This window comes from Arvicola amphibius, chromosome 2 (assembly GCF_903992535.2).
Source record: "Arvicola amphibius chromosome 2, mArvAmp1.2, whole genome shotgun sequence".
In the NCBI taxonomy this organism is placed as follows: domain Eukaryota; kingdom Metazoa; phylum Chordata; class Mammalia; order Rodentia; family Cricetidae; genus Arvicola; species Arvicola amphibius.
The window spans coordinates 155,422,968-155,443,509 of NC_052048.2; positions in this window are offsets into that span (position 1 = coordinate 155,422,968).

Consider the following 20,542-nt stretch of genomic DNA (forward strand, 5'->3'; position numbering starts at 1 on the left):
CAAAGAGTTACTAAAGGCATCATTGAAAAAATGAAATTCAAGAAGTGATATATGAATATAACCAGGACTCATGTATGCATTTTTTTTTTTTTTTGGTTTTTCAAGACAGGGTTTCCATGTAGTTTCTAGAGCCTGTCCTGGAACTAGCTCTTGTAAACCAGGCTGGCCTCGAACTTAGAAATCCACCTGCCTCTGCCTCCTGAGTGCTGGAATTAAAGGCGTGCGCCACCACCGCCCAGCCTCATGTATGCAGTTTTTAAAACATTTAAAGTTTAAAAAACCATTTGAAAAGGTTCCAAAAGTGAAGCAAGAAAGCCATGAGATCTGTTGGGGAAGGGTATCCAACAGAGATAAAAACCCGGAACAGGCAGAACCTGGCAAATCAGTGTAGAAGAAGGACAATGAAAGACAGGGGAGAAGGCCAGAAAGACTAAGGGGGCAGACCATCTGGGGCAGGGTTCTCAACCTTCCTGATGCTGCAGACCATCTACGGCAGGGTTCTCAACCTTCCTGATGCTGCAGACCATCTAGGGCAGCGTTCTCAACCTTCCTGATGCTGCAGATCATCTAGGGCAGGGTTCTCAACCTTCCTGATGCTGCAGACCATCTATGGCAGGGTTCTCAATTCCTGATGCTGCAGACCATCTAGGGCAGGATTCTCAATTCCTGATGCTAGAGACCATCTAGGGCAGGGTTCTCAACCTTCCTGATGCTGCAGACCATCTAGGGCAGGGTTCTCAACCTTCCTGATGCTGCAGACCATCTAGGGCAGGGTTCTCAACCCTCCTGATGCTGCAGACCATCTAGGGCAGGGTTCTCAACCTTCCTGATGCTGCAGACCATCTAGGGCAGCGTTCTCAACCTTCCTGATGCTGCAGACCATCTAGGGCAGGGTTCTCAACCTTCCTGATGTTGCAGACCATTTGGGGCAGGGTTCTCAACCTTCCTGATGTTGCAGACCATCTGGGGCAGGGTTCTCAATTCCTGACACTGCAGATCATCTGGGGCAGGGTTCTCAACCTTCCTGATACTACAGACCATCTAGGGCAGGGTTCTCAACCTTCCTGATGCTGCAGACCATTTGGGGCAGGGTTCTCAACCTTCCTGATGCTGCAGACCATCTGGGGCAGGGTTCTCAACCCTCCTGATGCTGCAAACTATCTGGGGCAGGGTTCTCAATCTTCCTGATACTACAGACAATCTAGGGCAGGGTTCTCAACCTTCCTGATGCTGCAGACCATCTATGGCAGGGTTCTCAAGTCCTAATGCTGCAGACCATCTAGGGCAGGATTCTCAATTCCTGATGCTAGAGACCATCTAGGGAAGGGTTCTCAACATTCCTGATGCTGCAGACCATCTAGGGCAGGGTTCTCAACCTTCTTGATGCTGCAGACCATCTGGAGCAAGGTTCTCAAACTTCCTGATGCTGCAACCCTTCAATACAATTCCTCATTCTGTGGGAACCCCAACCATAAAATTATTTCATTGCTTCTTCAAAACTGTAAATTTGCTATTTTTATGATTCATAATGCAAACACTTGTTATTTGATATGTGACCCATGGGGGTTCCAACCTACAGGTTGAGAATCACTGATCTAGAGCCTTCTACAGTATTGGAAAGAATTTGTTTTCTGTACTTTCATATTGGAAAGGCAAGGTGGAGTGATTAGCAGAGGAATGACCCTGGAGTACTCTGGGTACCCTTGAGAGTACGATATTAGCACCCAAATCAGGAAGGTTACTTGAGCAACCAGGGTAGAAATGGTGGTGATTTAGACTACTGAGTCATGGGAAATCACACAAGCCTTGTTTGTAGTCTGGATATATTTGAAGGTTGTGTCAATAGGATTTCAGCTGAAGCAATCTCTAAGGACTTGAATCTGAGAAAATGAAAGAATGGGGTGAGACTTACTGAAATGGGGAAGTGGGAGACAGGATGTTTAGGATGGTGCCTAGAAGTTCAGTTACAGGGAGGGAAAACGTGAGGGGCAGCTCACTGTATGCGTTTCTCCTGCATCCTGAACTTAAAGAACTAAGAGAACAGTAGATTCCCTCACTGTCCCTGTCCATGCCACCCACTTGATCCAGCCTCCCATTGACCTGGTGCTAGGAAAGAAAACAAAACCTCCTCGACTCAGAGTTTTAAAACTCACATGATGATTCTACTTGGTTTTGATTTTGCCTTTTAGTTTTATTTTGTCTAATAAAATGAAATACACATTAAAAAGCCTGGCGTACGGAAAGTATTAAATAAATATTTGTTGAATGAATGAATAGTAGCAGGGAAGCCACAGGGCAATTACCCCTTCCTTAAAGGACCACACAGAAATGGAAGGAGAGTGAGACACTGTTGCTGGAGTCGAAGTGCAAGCCTCTATGCATCTCGGCATTTTCTGAAAACCAAGAGATGAGAAATCCAGAAAGTCTCAGTGCTTATAGACTCCAGAGACTTGGACAGAAGCCTTCAAACAGCATATTCCATTAAAGGAAGAACTTTTGAAAAGAAAAATACTATGTTTTTTTTTTTCCTTTCCTAATATCAGCCTTGCAACTCAAACCAAGCATATAGCATTGGCAGGTTTTTTTTCTTTCGTAAAGCCTTCTTATGATGAAAAATTGAAACTCAACGGTGTTCCTAGCCAGCAGTGGTTTGCAGCATGATGGGCAGATTCATTAATCTGAGCACTGCACAGCTGTGAGTGACTTGTGGCTAAAACAGTATGCTCTGGAAAAAGAGCTAAGGATCTTATGCAAAAGGACAAAATGGTAGAAGGACTCTGTAAAACCACGTAGAAGAACCTTTAAAGGAGTCTCTTCCAGAAGGGGAGGAGAAACTCAGATCGGAGCCCTCCAGACCAAAGGGTGCTAAGACTGGACTCAAAGGCTTACAAACTGCAAAGAGCTGGCCCCTTCATAGTGTGACCATACTATTGAAGCTGGTGGGTACAAATGCAAGGCTCAAAGAATCCAGTGTCTGCTAACCTCATGTAGGGGTATCCGTTTGTACCCCTCAAGGAGAAGTTAGCCAGACTGAGAAGTAGCTTATTCGGATCTGGGGAGAACACGTGTCCTGAGAACTGGAAAGGAGGAAGGAAGGGGACAAGAGAGCAGGGAAATTCTGCAGGTTGCGATCTAGATTTGAGGGTATTGAAGTAGAAGGTCTCGGAGAAGCAGAACTCAGCAGGAGCTGCCCTAGGTCAAGATCAAAGTCAAAAACAAGTTGGCATAGCAACAGGAAGGTGTTGCTAGCACCAGCCAACCAAGCTCTGAGCTCCCTGCCAGTCTCACTGCAGTTTGAGGGGTCTAAGGTCTCAGGAAGACTGAGACCTTGAACAAAGGTAGTGCAGAGCACACCGAAAGCCCCATAGCCAGTACTGTTAGAATGGGATTCTCTAAATACAATGTCAACTGGGTCCTGGGGAGAGGCGGGGACCAGCAAGTAACTACTAGCCTTTTAAATGGAGAGGTTACCTCACTCTGCTTTGGGGGGTCCTAAAACAATTGGCACTTCTCCTGTGCAGATTCAATACTCATGGGTCTTACTAGCCAAAGATTGAAAATGTTTTTTAAAACCTACATCTGTACTGAACATGGACAGATGTTTCCCTCCTTGTTCTCCCCCCACACCATACAATACAACGGAATAACTATTCCATGGCAAACTAAACATCTGCACTGTATTAGGCATTGTAAGTAAACGAGAGATGTTTTAAAGTGTATACGAAGATGGACCTGGGTTATATGGGAATATGCCAAGTCATATACGAGTTGAGCATTTGTAAACTATGGTATCCTTGAGGGAGTCAGAACCAGCCCCTTGCAGGCAACACAGCTACTAATACAGCTGGAACACCTTAAATGAACTGAGATCTCTTCATCTGTGTTTTGAAAACTGCACATCTACTCCTATTTTTTTCAACATTTCCCTTGTATCAGTAGCTTTTCATAGATCGGTGAGCAAAAATCAAACAGATATGGCAGTATAGATTTGGAAAATTAACATCTACAATTACCATAGCAATAGCATCCTAACGTATCAGGTAGCTAGCAAATATAACACAGGTATACAAAATTTGTATTTTTAAAAATGATAAAACTTGGTTGTGATAAATAAAATAACTCAATGCAGAGATAAACCATTTCTGTAGGTGACGATACTCCATGATGTTAAATGATCCAGTTCTCCTGGAGAAGATACAACTGCAGAAAACTTTTAAAAAATAGTTTTAGTGAGGAAAAATGTAAGTCTCAGACATTTTGAAAAACCATTTCAACAAGTTTTGTCAAAATTATACTTCAGTATATCTATTACAAAAATAAAAATAAAAAATATTAGTGTCATCCAAAGATACTCCTCTTGTCCCTTCAATCAGGTGCCACCCTCAGCCCTCAGCTCCAAGAAACCTCTGACTTGTTCTATTTTGTATTTCCTGGATTTTTACTTGAGTGGAATCAAACTCACGCATTCTTTCATGTCTTGTTTCTTATACTGAAAATTACTTTAGAATTTATCCAGACTATGCCACATTTCAGCAGTGCCTTTTCTTGCTGGGCTCTGTCTCATCATATGAACATACTTCTGTTTCTTTACTCAGTCACCTATTGGCAGCTATTTGAGATCTTTCTAGTTGAAGGCTACTCCAAGTGAGGCCCCCGAAAGCACTCAGTTACACATTTCTGAATAGGCTATGGTTTCTCAATTTAACTGCTGTTAATTCTCAAAGTGGAGAATTCCTGGCTGTAGAGGATTATCTTCTGCATTCTAAGGCTCTAGGCTTCTGCCTCCCAAATGCCAGGAGCACCCATCCTTGACCCCCAAGTTATAAGTTATATCAGTGAAAACACCCACAGACATTGCCAAATAGCCTTTGCAAGGGGAACATGTATAACCATGTTCTTGGGTACCACCCAAGAATGGAATTCCTTGGGCACAGTGGAAAATATAAGCAACTTTTTAAGGAACTGACAAACAGTTTATCCAAGAGGTTGTTTCATTTTAGGCTTCTAGCAGAAATGTACGACAGTCTTAGTTACTTTGCACACTTGTCTATGTGTAGTATTGTTAATCATTTTAATGATTCAACTTCCAATAGTTCATTTTAATTTAATGATTAATTTTAATTTAGCAATTAATAAATGATCATACTGAGTATCTTTGTGCTCATTAGCAAGATGCCTTCCTCTTTATGAAGTGACTTCAAGTCCTTCATTCATCATTAACTTGTTCTTTTTGTTACTGTTTTGTGAAATTCTTTGTAAACTCTACAGTTTCCTAAGACATACGTGTTCCAAGCACTTTTCTCAGCTGGAAGCTTATTTATTAACTTCTTCAATGATGTTTCTTGAGAGACAAAATGACTACTTCATTTTTTTTTTTTTTTTGGTTTTTCGAGACAGGGTTTCTCTGTAGCTTTTTTAGAGCCTGTCCTGGAACTAGCTCTTGTAGACCAGGCTGGCCTCGAACTCACAGAGATCCGCCTGCCTCTGCCTCCCGAGTGCTGGGATTAAAGGCGTGCGCCACCACCGCCCGGCTTTCATTTTGAATTCTAAAAATTAAAGAAAAACTTTGTTCTATCTTTCATACCATGTGGATATGGTCACCCGTGTTTTCTTATAGAAGTTTTGGACAGTTTCCTAGTTGAACCAGTGTCCACTGTGGGTATTTGCTTAGGAATGGAATGAAATAGAAGTTAGGATTTCATTTTCTTTCTTTTGAATATCCAGTTGTTTGTTAGGTTGCTGCTTCTGAAGAATATTTTTCTTATTAATAACTTGACAAAGACCAGCTGTTTGTTGAGTCTATTTCTAGGCTGGCTATTCTGTTCTGTTTATCTAATTGTCTATTCTAGCATCATTTTCCTTTATTATTACCCCTATAAGGACCTTTCTATAAAACTTTATTAACTAACCCTCCATGGACTTTGTTTTTCTAAGTTGATGCCATTGTGCAGTAAACATAAGATAGAATTCATCATTATTATTATTTTTTCATGTGTAGTTCAGCTGTGTCTTGCCCATTTATATTACTACACAGCATCATAGGCAACTATAGGACTGCTCACATCTTACAAAACTGAGACTCTGGAACTGAAGAGAGTTCTCAGTAGCTGAAAACACTGGCTGCACAAGCCTGAAATCTTGAGTTTACATTTCCAGAACCAACATCAAAGCCAGACATCATAGTGCAAGCACTTGTAATCTCAACCTGAACACTTGTGGGGAGATGCGAGGGAAACACAGGAGAATCTCCATAAGCTTGCAAGCCAGCTAGTGTGGCTCATTCAGCTGCAAGAGACCTTGTCTCAAACAGGACAGGAAGGTAAGGGCTAATATCCAAACACACGCCATTCACATTCTGCACCAACACACAAGCACACAAACAACCCACATTGCATGCATGCACAATGATACACACGATGGCATTCATAACAACCAAACCTGAAGCTCTATACATATTAAACTCTAATATTCATTTTCACCCCCAAATCCTTGGCAGCCACTATTTTATTTTCCAGCTATATGGTTTTGACTTTTCTATGTGAAAGGAAGCATTCAGTATTTATCTTTTTGTGGTTCACTTCTTTCAGTTAGCATTGTGAATGCAACGGTCATCTGTGTTGTGGCAAATGTCATAATGTCCTTCCTTTTAAATGTGGTTTAATGTTCTTTTGTAAGTATCAACTATATATTGCTTATATCCAAATGATAATGGCCAAGGATGTTGTCATGAAAGTGATTGCAAAATAGGTTCTCAAACCTTTGCTTTCAATTCTACATATCTAGTAATAGAAATGCCAGATCACATGGTTATTGCAAATTCAAGGTTTTTAGGAGACTCTGTATTGTTTCTCACAATGGTTGTTCTGGATTATCTTCCTACCAATAGCGCATGAGGATTCTATTCTTCACTTCCTTGCCCGCACTTGTTATTTTTCTGCTTCTCTTTAGATGGTACCCATCGTAACCGTGTGACCTAGTCCTCCATTGTCCTCCATCATAGCGTTGTTGTCTAGTTCCCTCATGATTAGTGAGGATGAGTGGAAATTTAGGATTATCATTCTTTCATCTGTCTTCCTCAGACAAATGTCTTTCCCAGTCCTCCACTTTTGAATTTGGTTGGTTTGGTTATTGAGAGCTAGCTACATGTTTTGAAAACTTATCATTTATCAGCTATGTGATTTATAAGTATTTTCTCTTTATCTGTAGGTTTTTATTTTATTCATAGTGTCTTCTGATACATACATTTTTAAAATTTTCCACAATCCAACTCATATATCTTTCTTTAATCATATGTATTTTTGATATTATGTCAAGGAGATCACTGTACACTCACTGCTATGATTTGTTGCCTTTTCTTCTAAGTGCTTTATATTTCATGTCTTAACACTAGGTTATGGATCAATTTATTAAACTATTTTTGTAATACCATGTAAAATAAATGTTCAACTTAATTACTTTACATATAGATATCCAATTTCTCAGCATCACTTGTTGAGAAAACTTTTTCCAATTTCTTCATGATTTTTTTTCTTCATGAATTTTTTAAAAAATTATACAATGTATTTTGACAATATTGTTTTCACTCCCTCAACTCCTCCAAGACTCTCACTTCCTTCTTACACACTGAACTCCATCCTCCTTTTCTCTGTCTCAAATAAAACTTGAAAATCAAAATGAATACTAGTAGGACATAAAAATACTAAAAACAAAAAGCATACCAAAAAGTATAGAGTCCTTTTCATGTTTTCCAGTTACTACTGAGCATGGGGCCTCATCTGGAAATTTAACATTATAGACACACTGTGTGTCTGCTTCTGTGTCCTACGCATAAATGTGCCTTAAACATGAACAAAATAAGATTTTCCCTCAAATAATCAAGTCCTACCAGCTTGAAGATTTATCATTCCACCGAGAATAATAAACTGCCCTTGAACTGACACCACGCTGCAACTTCCATGTTACATTTTAGAACACGCTTGTCTGCTTCTTTGTAAACATGTGATAAGATTTCATTACTGGCCATGATGGAGGGACAGGAATTAAATTTATTTTCTTACCTAAAGTATGTGGAAAACTGGGTGAGAGACATAAACTTCACTTTTTCCCCAGCTACCGGGTAACAGGACTGTGGTACCCCACAGAAAGACAATAGAGAACTGACCCACATTGCTGTTTTGAGGCAGGTACATTTAAAATTCTAGGGCATTAAATTCTGGACAAAGGATGTCAAAGAGAGAGCAGCCATCTTGCTGAAGACAGGTGAGATTTCAAAGTATCTAGGGTAAGGGAAGGTGTAGGGAAGAAATTAAGAAGTCAGGCAGCTAAACAAAGAGGGCTTTGCCTATTTAGCATTGCTCTGGAGTGTACCTGGAAGTCAGGAGCTGGGATACTGCCTGCTGCGTCTTTAGGATTGCCTTGGCTGGTATTGGTCTTTCTTAGTTCCAGATGAATTCTTGGATTTCCTCCCTACTTCTGCAAATAATAACATCAAAAGCTTGGTGGGATTCTCCCTGAATCTGTAGATTACTTTTGGCAGTGTGGTCATTTTCACTGCTAATTTGTCTAATACAAAAGCATGGACGTCTTTGCACCATTCTGTGTCTTTATTGGGTTACCTTCTTAATGTCTGGAATTTTCATTCTAGAAGTCTTTCAGTTTGTTCGTTAACTTCATTACCTTTTGGGAGATATTAAAATCAATGGGACGTTCCCCTAATCGCCTTCACTGTAATCTCATTGGTGTATGTACATGAAGCCTGCTGGGTTTTTGCTTTTGTTTTTCACATTCATTGCATAGTAAAACTTTACTAAAAGTGTTTACTAGAGCTAAGAGTTTTCCAGTAGAGTATAAACATTATTTTAAGTACAGAATCATGTCATCTGTAAATAGGGCTATTTTGAATCCCTTTCTTGTTTTTATATCTTTCCTGTCTGTCTCTTGTTTTATTTTTTCTTGCCAAGACTCAGCAGTCTACTGAGGAGCAGAACTGGGAGTAGGCATCCTTGACTTGTTGCTGATTTTATAGGAAATGCCATAGAGCTATAACAACACACAGTCTAGTACCGGCACAAAAGCTCACAGGCCAACCCATTGAACAGAACAAAGCACCTAGAAGCAAACCGACAAAGCTATGGACACATGTAAAAAAATATCAAATTATAGCCGGGCGGTGGTGGCGCACACCTTTAATCCCAGCACTCAGGAGGCAGAGGCAGGCAGATTTCTGAGTTCAAGGCCAGCCTGGTCTACAAGAGCTAGTTACAGGACAGGCTCTAGAAACTACAGGGAAACCCTGTCTTGAGAAAACAAAAAAAAAATGTCAAATTATACAGTGAAAAGAGCCAGCTCAACACATGGTGCTGGATAGCCAGCTACAGAAGAATGGAATTAAATCTGTATCATTCACACTGTACAAAAATCAATTCAAAGTGCATCAGAGTCCTTAGTTTAAGCCCTGCAACACTGGCACTGCTAGAGGAAAACAGGGAGTGCCTCTCAAGACTTGTGCATGGAATCAGCTTTCCGAGGAGAACTCCCATAGCACCAAAAGCAGCCCTAGGAATCAGCAGATGTGACTACATGAAATTGAAAGGTGGCTGAATAGCACGACTGCAGAAGTATCATGTTTATTTCGGCAAAACTGAGCTTGTCCTAAGGTAATGGCTATGCCACAGGCAGTCGACATATTCCACAAAACAGGTCTCATTAAGATTGAGGTGAGATGCTACTACTTTTTATGGGAGACAAAAAACAAAACAAAACAAAACAAAAACCCCAGCAGCAAGCAACATTCCATCTCCAACCAAAGGCAAGCGAGCAAAAGTTCCTAGGCATACCCAAATCAGGATATAGTAAGCTTTCTACTCTATGTATGCTATACCTCAGTAAAAAGAAAGGCAAAGGAGTTTGTAAAATGCTGATGCTGATGCTGATGCTGCTGCTGCTGCTGCTGCTGCTGCTGCTGATGATGATGATACCGTATGAGGAGGAGGAGCAAGCATAGGATTATCTGATGGTTATTAAATTCTCAGAATTACCTAGAAGACTCGCATTGTTAAAACACAAATTCACAGGTCTTAGAGTTCTTGAATCTATCATAACCCATTGAAGAAGGAAACTGAAAAAGTGAATTTCTGGTGAGTTCCTTAGTGGTGTTGCTGGAGTTCCAAGTGCCTCTGCACCAATGGATCTATGGAACTCACTCCCACATACACTCCTGGAGTGTTACTCAGAAACTCTTTCACTAGAGGACATTGAGAGAAGAGATGGGTAAGTGGTGGTAGAAAAGGCAAAGGAGAAAGTTAAGGATGATTCTAACCAAATGATTTTGAGGAAATAGCTGTATTTTCTTTCTTTCTTTCTTTCTTTCTTTTCTTTTTTTGAAAAAGGAAATAGCAAACATGGTAAAAGACAAGAAACCATAACAGCTAATTGCTCCTTGCAACATTCTCAGAGATATACGCAACAATAATGCGTGTCACTCTGCTCTATGGGGTAAAGCTCAAGAAAGAGGGCATAGAAAGAGACTGGGAGGAACCAGAGGGAAACAGTGTCCCATGGATATAGCAGGACTGCTGCTCTCATGAAGTCCCAGCAACTGAGATGGCATGCGCAAGACTTGTGCAAGATCAAGCCAGTCAGCATTCATGTGCATGCGTGTGAGTGCGTGCATGCCTGTGTGTGTGCATGGGGGAGTATTCATGAGCCTTCCCCAACTGAGGAGTTATGGACAGTCGATGGCTTCTAGTGGAAGGAAAGTCAGAAATATTCATAAGGATATGGCCGCTAGCAGGTCATTGGGTGGCCCCCCACAGAGAAGCACATGGGCTGCACAAATTGGATGCTATGGATTATTAAAGAAAAAGAAGGGGGGAGGAGGGAGGGAGAAAGAAAAGAAGGAGTGTGGAGGTGAGGGCGCATGGGAGGAGGGAGGGGCCAGAGTGGGAGGCAAATGTGGTCAAAATACACTGTGTGAATTCTCAAAGAATTGATAAAATATTTTTAAAGAGGCAGATAGTGGCTTATTAAGTTGTGTGTGCAGACATGCAACAATAACATGCCTCACCATGCTTCGCCATGCTTGCGAGGCAGAGGCGCTCTGTGTCATAGGAGAATAGTGCTGAGATAGTTGGCCATGCGTAGTCGTTTCGAATTGCATTTGTAGATTCTGTGAGGCTGTAGAACCCATCAAGTGAATTATATGAAATCTTTTAAAGTCAAACTGCTTATTAATAATATTTTATAGAAAGAATTTTAGTGTTTTTATGAAATATCATTTTTAACCTTCCTTTTCAAAAAACTATATTTTAAATAGCTATGGTTTGGGCTCATCAGACAGTTTAAACTATATTTGAAAAGTTTTGGGTTCAATAAAACCCAAGCTGTTTTTTGCCAAGCACCTTTTCCTCTCATTTTAAAACCATATGTATTTTAAAGGAAATTTAACCCATGTGTTTTTGATTTATATAAATTTAAATAATCAAAATGGTATTTTTTTTACAAGCCTGTTGATGTCAAATAAGTTTTCTGCGCCCCTTTAAAGAGACTTTTCTCCTAAAGACAAGAAGCAATGCTTTGCCAAGGGTAAATACATTTCAACACCAAGAGGCCCATGTTAGCTTGCAACAGCAAACCTCTGATTCTGAATCCGTTCTAGGTCTGACTGCGCAAAACCATTCCTGCTCTCCACAGTACCAGGGCCTGCACTCCCTCTATAATGAAAAAAATATATTAAGGCTGTAAAAATAAGAAAAACAAGGTCGATCGCTTACACATTTCAAGAAGCTATCGGTAGTATGAGAGGCAGTGTAAGTGGATGGAAACCATGCTCACACAGCCGTCAGAAATGTATTGAGCTTCTGTCCTGGGCGTGGCCTTGGGAAGCAGGGAAGCTGGTAGAGCAAATAAGTTACCTTACATCAAAATTAAGAACCGTAGCCTTTCAGATTTGCCCCTTTTTAAATTCACTAAAATAAGGAGGAACTTTGAGAGTCCAGTTGAGTGATGTTTGAGTGGACTGAAGTTTCCTTTGGGTTTTGGAGTTGTCAGAGATGACACATGTCCCCAGGAGCTCTGGGCAGGAATGAGAGGAATTAGTGCAGCCGATGAGAGCACGGCTATTTGTCACCTCCATTTGTCTCTCTCTTATGTTAGATAGTCATTGACTAGATTAAGAGTACGCACCTAGCAACCGGCAAGGCATTATTTCTGAGTCGGGATACGTGTCTGGGAGTCTGTTTCCAGAAGAGATGAGGATTTAATTCAATGGACTGAGTGAGGAAGCTTCCTCTTCACCCTGCATGGGGGGCCCCCATTTGAGGGGCTGGGGAAAACAAACAGGGAAAAGAAAAAGGAAAGTGTTTCCCTAGCCCCCAGGAGTTGGGACACTAATTTCTTGTCCTTCAAAACCAGAATTCTGGTTTTTCTGGTCTTTGAACTTTGGATTTTATGCCAGTGAATCTCTGGGTTCTCCAGCTGGCTTTACCTTAACACTGAACACTGCATCTGTAGCTTCAGTGGTTTTGAAACTTTAGTACTCAGGGTCAGTAACACAACCTGTTTCTCAGGCCCTAAAGGTTGATGGAACTTCACACCCTCCATCATACGAGATCCCCACCCCCGCAATCTGGTAATAAAATATACTTAAACTAGAATCAAGAAAATCCCTGCGCCTTAGCATCACCAAGCCAAGCACTGTTCTGGGTGCTGACGAGCAAGCAAGTCCCACACTAGGCCCCTCTGCCCTCACATAGTTCACTTTTGTGAAAAGTTTCACATCCATTATGACCGAAAGCATCAGCTTCTCCCCTTATATGGTGGTTAACTCCGAGCAGATTGGGGCTGGAGCATCACAAACAGCGTGATGGGAGAGCGCGCAGATGGAAAGGAGACAGCAAGGAAGCAAAAGGCGACAACATTCCCGATTTGTCCAAGTAAACCACTGATCGCATTAACAAAGTTGAAAAACATTTTGAAGAAAACAGGAAGCATTAGAGTAGGCAAGTGTGATAAAGCAAGGGGATTTTCGCCCTCTCCCAAACCGGCCTGGCATCTCTTCGAGCCTGACTGTAATCCATCTCTCTGTGGGTCAGTCAGCAGGACCTGCTCATAGTTTAACAGTGTGCACTTCCCAGATAAGATCCCATTCTTTCCTTTCTTATTACGCGCCGTCTGGTAGTCAGGCTGGTGAACTGAACTCAAGGATGCTTTTAGATCGGTGTCATGAAATACACAATTCCCCGTATCTCCATAAAGCATATTACTGTCCCCCAGAGAATGATACCCGACAGAAACAGTAAAGAGCAGCTTATCTAGCATCTAACAAGCATTTCTCTTCCCAGAACGGGAGGCGTTGCATGTAAGTCTTGGCATTACAGAGTGACCACAATGAGGACATTGTAAGGCAGCCCATGCCGACCATTGTTTCTGGAAAACCTATACTCCAGGGCTTGTGCTTGAAGACCCCAGACAGGTGAAGCTCCATTTCAAATGAAATGCAATGAACAGTCCAATTTTCTGGAAATGCCGAAGAGAGAAGCCCCGGTGGGTTTACTCCGTGGGAAGGAGGAGCATTTGGCACTACATGAGAGAAGAGAAGAGATTTCTGTTGAGAGACTTTGCTGCAGGCTCTTTACAGGACCACAGAATCAAGCTTGCTCCCAGGTATTTCAATTGGATTTGAGCATCCTGAGGTTTACACTGGGTTATGCTGTGACTCTCAGAGGGATTGGTAAAGGTGTTCTAGAAGGAAAAACTTGCACACAGATGGTTTTTTCAACCAACAACACTGTTGTTTGCTGTTTTCTGCTGGAAACAGACTAAAACTGTGGAAACACCTTGTCCTAAGTCAGTGGAAGACATCACTATTCCCTAAGCATATCCTTGAGACATGCATTAGTTTTTTTTTTTTTTATGAAGCCATAACTTTCACTGGGAATCTGTTCCTGCTTTCTATAGGACTCTATAGGATAATTCATCAATATACAATTAGCACACAACATGGTGAGGATACATGAGTAGGAAATGCCATTAAAATGCTTGTTTCCTAATTTATCAATCAGTAGAATTTTTTCCCTTGGAAGATTAAGCACATATTCTAGTTATGACTGGTTTGATGGTTCACTTTTCATACAGTGTTTTGTGGAATAGTTTCTCTGGAGAATGGGCTTAGGGGTAGGTGAAATCATTTACACACACACATAGTTCTTTCAGACTTTCATATAACATGTCTTGGTTTTATTTACAGACCTTCCCCCAACTCTTCAGAGATGTACTGTCTTTTATCTACTTACCCAACTTTATGCTCCCCCTCCCAATTAAGGTCAATTTATGCTGCCCAGATATTCCTGGATGTGTGACCTTTGACTGGAGCCTGGTAGACTTACCAGAAGTACCCATTTAGAGAAAACAGGCCCTACCTGTCTCAGCAGATGACAGCTGCCAACAGTGCCACAATAGCTCCTGCCAAGGCCGTCTCGGTGCTGAGATTTGCTCATGCCAGGGCTTACACATGACCTGTGCATGCTGAGGTGACTTCAGGTGACTTCAGGATCCTTCAAGGTCTGTTTTGTCACTCTTCTTCTTCTTCTTCTTCTTCTTCTTCTTCTTCTTCTTCTTCTTCTTCTTCTTCTTCTTCTCTTTTTTTTTTTGCTTTTTTTTTTATTTTGCTCTACATTTTTCTCTGCTCCCCTCCCTGCCTTTCTTCCCCTTCAACCCTTCCCCAAGGTCTCCATGCTCCCAATTTACTCACGAGATCTGGTCTTTTTCTACTTTCCATGTAGATTAGATCTATGTATGTCTCTCTTAGGGTCCTCATTGTTGTCTAGGTTCTCTGGGATTGTGATTTGTAGGCTGGTTTTCTTTACTTTATGTCTAAAAGCCACCTATGAGTGAGTACATGTGATAATTGTCTTTCTGGGTCTGGGTTACCTCATTTAAAATGATGTTTTCTAGCTCCGTCCATTTTCCTGCAAAATTCAAGATATTGTTACTTTTTCTGCTGTGTAGTACTTCACTGTGTAAATGTACCACATTTTCTTTATCCATTCTTCAGTTGAGGGACATTTAGGTTGTTTCCAGGTTCTGGCTATGACAAACAATGCTGCTATGAACATAGTTGAGCACATGTCCTTGTGGCACAATTGAGGAGCCTTTGGATATATACCCAAAAGTGGTATTACTGGGTCTTGAGGAAGGTTGTTTCCTAATTTTCTGAGAAATCTCCACACTGACATCCAATGGGGTTGTACCAGCTTGCACTCCCACCAGCAATGCAGAAGTGTTCCCTTTTCCCCACAACCTCTCCAGCATAAACTGTCATCAGTGTTTTTGATCTTGGCCATTCTTAGAGGTGTAAGATGGAATCTCAGAATTGTTTGATTTGCATTTCTCTGATGATTAAGGATGCTGAACATTTTTAAAGTGTCTTTCAGCCATTTTAGGTTCCTCTGTTGAGACTTCTCTGTTTAGGTCTGTACTCTATTTTTTAAAATTATTTTTGATGACCAATTTCTTGAGTCCTTTGTATATTTTGGAGATCAGACCTCTGTCTGATGTGGGGTTATTAAAGATTTTTCCCTTTCTGTATGCTGCCGTTTTGTCTTGTTACTTGTCACTCTTAGAAACTTATTTTTGACTGGACTTAGTAGAAGTAGAGGCTCTCATCCCAGTCAGCCTATGTCTCTTGACAACCTGCTCCTGGGATCTTTCTTTGGCTTCTTTTTTTTCTTGCCTAGACACTCAGCATATTCTTAGCGCATCATTTTCTTCAAATCAGTACGTTAGTGTTTGTGTTGCAGAGTGTAACAAGATACTGAATCTTGGGTACTTGGGTACCGGGTTTCTCATCTTCTTTGTTTAAAAGCTTTCTGACATCTTCTTTAGAGATTAAAAAGCTTTCAGATTGTACTTTTTTGGGCCCCAACTACTAAGGCATCTGTCACTCCAAGAATTTCCTTCTCTCTTGTTTGTTTCTGTGTTGCTTTGTTTTGGTTTTTGTTTTTTGTCATACAGTAATCAAGTTGAGAATCCTCAGCTGAACATCCACAATGCATCTGTGAACAGACTTGTGCTCCCTCTGTCTTGTACTCTATCGTCTACAACAAGATTGCCCCTTACTCAACAGCAGGCCCAGTCTGCCGTGGACCAAGACATTTTGTGAGAAAACACTGTTTTTCATCCCCACCACTGATCTGGACCACACAACCCTTTCACACTTCACCCAGAGCATCTGCAGCTGCGTCTGTGACCATGCACTTCTCATAGAAAATATAAAGCTTATGTTCATCATCCATTTCAATGTGTTTCTGACAGCTTGCGGCTGGGGAGACGATATATTTAGTTTCATCTTTATGTAGCTAGTTGACAAAGAATAACCATACACACACACACACACACACACACACACACACACACAACCACAAAACAAAAACGTGTGACATTGTTTTCTTGAAAGGATTCTAAAAGCCCTTATTGAATGAGAATTCAAATGAAAACCCATTCCCTAGATTGGTAGATTCAGCCTAATATTAAATACATAGCTATTTCACTGTACCTAGAGGTTGTAATAAAAGTTTAAGTAGATTTATTTCAGCAGGGGTCCCAGGCTACCACCAAAGTACCTCTTATCTCTGGCCTGGGGTTCTGATGGAGGCGGGTCTTCTATCAATCTGTTGATTTCATTGGTTAATTAATAAAGAAAACTGCTTGGCCTAATAGGTTAGAAAATAGGTGGGTGGAATAGACAGAACAGGAAGAAGGAAGTGAGGTAGATGGCTCAGACAATTGCCCTGCCTCTACAACCAGATGCGATGCAGCTCTAGCCCTAGATGGACGTATGTTAGAATCTTTCCGGTAAGGCATCACTTTGTGGTGCTACACAGATTATTAGATATGGGTTAATCAAGATGTGAGTAAGAGGCTGAAACTAATGTGCCAGGCAGTGTTTTAAAGAATACAATTTGTGTGTTGTTATTTTGGGGCATAAGCTAGCCAGTGGCCGGGAGCAGGGCGGCAGGAACACAGCCTGCAGCCCCTTACTACAGGGTTCTTTCCTGTAATGTGACTCATTTGATTCTTTTGTACTTGGCACCTTCAAGGGTATCAGAATCCTGTGGCTTCTGAGTTATCATTTCATGCTTCTGATTGGTTAATTATTGCCGTCTCTTCTTGCACAGGCTCCTTCTGCACTGTTTACCTGCACATTTGAACTTACATATATATTTTCGCATCTGCCTCCCTGTCAATCCACCTGTGAATGGTTCTATATGGAAATACAAGGTGTTGACTGTCCACTGTGCCTTTTGTGTGCTTTGGGTGGCTTTCTTACTGCTCTTCTGCCGTTCTTTGCCACTAACAAACATGAAGGTGTTTGTTTAAACTGCTAGGCTCCTGCCACGGACCAAAGGAAAGGATGGCGGGGATGGGGTAGGTGCTTTGGGTGCTGCTGAAGGCTGTGCCTAACTTGTGTCAGCAAAGAAGCTCTCACCAGAGAGTAAAGTAAAAAGGAGAGTAACCATTTTTTTCAGAAATACCAGCTCTTCTCAATCCTGATAAGTGAACATGAAATCTAAGATTCTATTGGATATCCAGCCTATAGTCTCAGTCAAAATCCAAGTACAAACCCAGGTAACATCTGAAGCCATTCCAGGCTCCCTTTCTCTGCTAGATGTCCATTATTATCATATATGAGGTCTTTGTGCCTCTAAACTCAGTGCTGAATTCTAGAAAAATCCCAGAAATAGTCATTAAAGGAAAATTTCTTAACATTGTGGCAATTGAGGAGACTCCCGTTTCCTTGTTATATGAAAATACAGTATGTAAAACACAGCCCTCTTTTATTGTACCCACATCAGATACACACAGCAACACATGGGGCAAAATGAAATTAGACACAGCAAAATAATAGCTTGGGATATCTCTAAGTGCTTGGATTATACATACATACATATATATGTATATATACATATATATTTATGTATAATATTTATATATATGTCTATATATATATATTTACCGTCATATTTTTTTTAATGGACTAAGACACCAAATGTTACACATTGTGACTTACACTATAAGCAGCTTGGCCTGCTGTATAAAGGGCTCTCATTAGGGTTTACATATAAGACTCACTAACAAAGCAAAAGGCGGCGCTGGGCTTGTTTACTTCCCAGAGCAGTTACTTGTTGTTTTCCATAATGATTTACCATCTCCGAACATGCAGACAAGTGCCAACAGACTTCACATTCGCTGGTTTCCTCAAGACTTTAAACATTACCATTCACCATTTCACTGTGTGTTTCCCGTGTGTCTAACACAACACCCTTTCCAGGTGGTTCAAGAGGAAATCGCTTAGAATTGGAAACAGCAAGTAGACTGTTTAGAAAATGGTATCATCACAGTATTTTCAGACATTCAAATGCTTCATATTGTTCCATTCTTTTATATGTAGAAATATGGCCTTCATTTGTTGTATTTAAAGATTTTTTTCCTGCTTTCCCCTTAATGCCTCCCAAAGTTGGGTCTTTCTTTTCTTTTTGTCTCTTTGGCGTTTTTTGATCTCCTTCCAAAAGTTTTATGACAGCTGCATTTAAATGACTGCTTCAGGCAACAGAAGTCAAAATGAAATTGAATTATGCTTCCAGACTTGGCACGCGAAATCAAGAAAAATTTCATTAATCACGATTAATTAATACAGAAACACAGTGGTAGCATTGTGATTATAATGCATCTGGAACTCAGCATATTTACATGGTGAATATGTAAGTTGACATCTATATGGTAGAGGGGAAAAGGGAGTCTTTGCTTAGCACATCATTTCATAATAGACAAGCTAGGTAGGAGAGAGAGAGAGAGAGAGAGAGAGAGAGAGAGAGAGAGAGAGAGAGAGAGAGAGAGAGAGAGAGAGAGAGAGAGAGAGGGACTCAAGAAGAGGTGCTATATACTTTTATATACTTGTGGAGGGGAAGGGCTTTAAGTGCCCGTTCACTTTTGATTTTCTAAAGAACAGTTGTGTGTCACAAGTATCTCCATACCAATTTTGTTAGACTCTGCCTCATTTTGTAAGGCCAGGTGTCACCGTGGAAATGACTTTGAAATGATAATAACATATTCCAGTGACTAACAAACCCATTTGGAAATGCCTCTTCTAGATAAGGTATTGCTAACAAGCATTGCCTGCTTGTATTCTTTTGTATGGACTCTTTTTCTTTGTTGCAGTCAAGTTATCAGTAGAGTATTTGGAATGTATGTCATAATTTAACAGTATTTAAACAGGTGATAAACTTAAGGGACGAACTGCAGCAGAAGAGAAATATTCCTTAAGGGGAAATATGTGAAGCAAGAGAGAAGGAGGAGGGAGGGAAAGAGATGAAGACTCCATGTTGAAACAGAAGGGGGAGAAAAGTTGTTTTCAACATGGACCTCCAACCTACAGACGTCTGGAGAGTGTGTTCTCCAGAGTCAGCTCATCACCAGTAATGTCCACGGTGGAGCTCCACAGCCGAACAGGAGCTCCTTGAAGGAAGAGCCTAAAGGCACTGTCAGTGTCTGGCTCTACCTTTTGTCACAGCTGACTCACTTACGCATTTGCTCCCCCAGCTCCCCCAGGACGACAGACGTCTTTCCCGCTGTCCTTTCTTGGACTTGTCAACACACATGCCAGGCCCACATACAGCTCTGTCTCGCGGATGCTCGGTCATATGACTTCTTCAGCCACTGAGATATTACAGATACCATGTTTGCAAATCTTGAAGAATATTCAGACAATGGAGGTTTTTCTCCTGTACTGTCGTCTTGCCAAGGGTAATTTTGATCCAGGTCGCCACCTGGAGTGCAGTGGGTCCCAGCCAGCCAAGGAAAATGAACTCAAGTTTCTTTGGCTACACATGAATGAATGCAGAGGAAATCCGCAGGCTGACCAATGGATGTGTGATCAGCGTAGCACCTGTTCATTGCTGCGTGCCACTCACAGTAATTGTCTTCATAATTATATATTATGTGATGTTATTGCAAAATTGACTGGTGGGTTTACTTTTCTTGGTTGTTTTCTTGTTTAATCCTGAGAATAGGTTCTTGTTACAAAGCTCCGACCAGCCTTCAACTTATGATTCTTCTGCTTTGGCCACCAAAGTACTAGGATTCCTGCTGGGGGATACCACATGAGATTCCAGATTCACTTTTAATTTGTTTTCTTCTCTTATTCCCTTCTCCATCTTTCTTGCTACTACTTCTAGACTATGGGAAGTAGGCAGACCCTGCCATCGAGTCACTTGAGATAATTTGACCCTAATTAGCAAAATGAGACTTTCACTCCTGTTGATTTACATTTTGAGCAATGACACCCTGGCACAAAATCCTGTGAGCAGACAGAGACAAACGACAGGGTACTAAATAAACAGACTTTTTCTTTCCCACACCTAAATCCTTGGCACTGGTTTGGAAATGGCAGGACCATTTTTAAGAGTTGAATGTTTCTTCTTTGGCCACACACAACTACTCTTTCTCTCCAATAAACTATTTTATTTAATACAAAGTTAAGTTATTG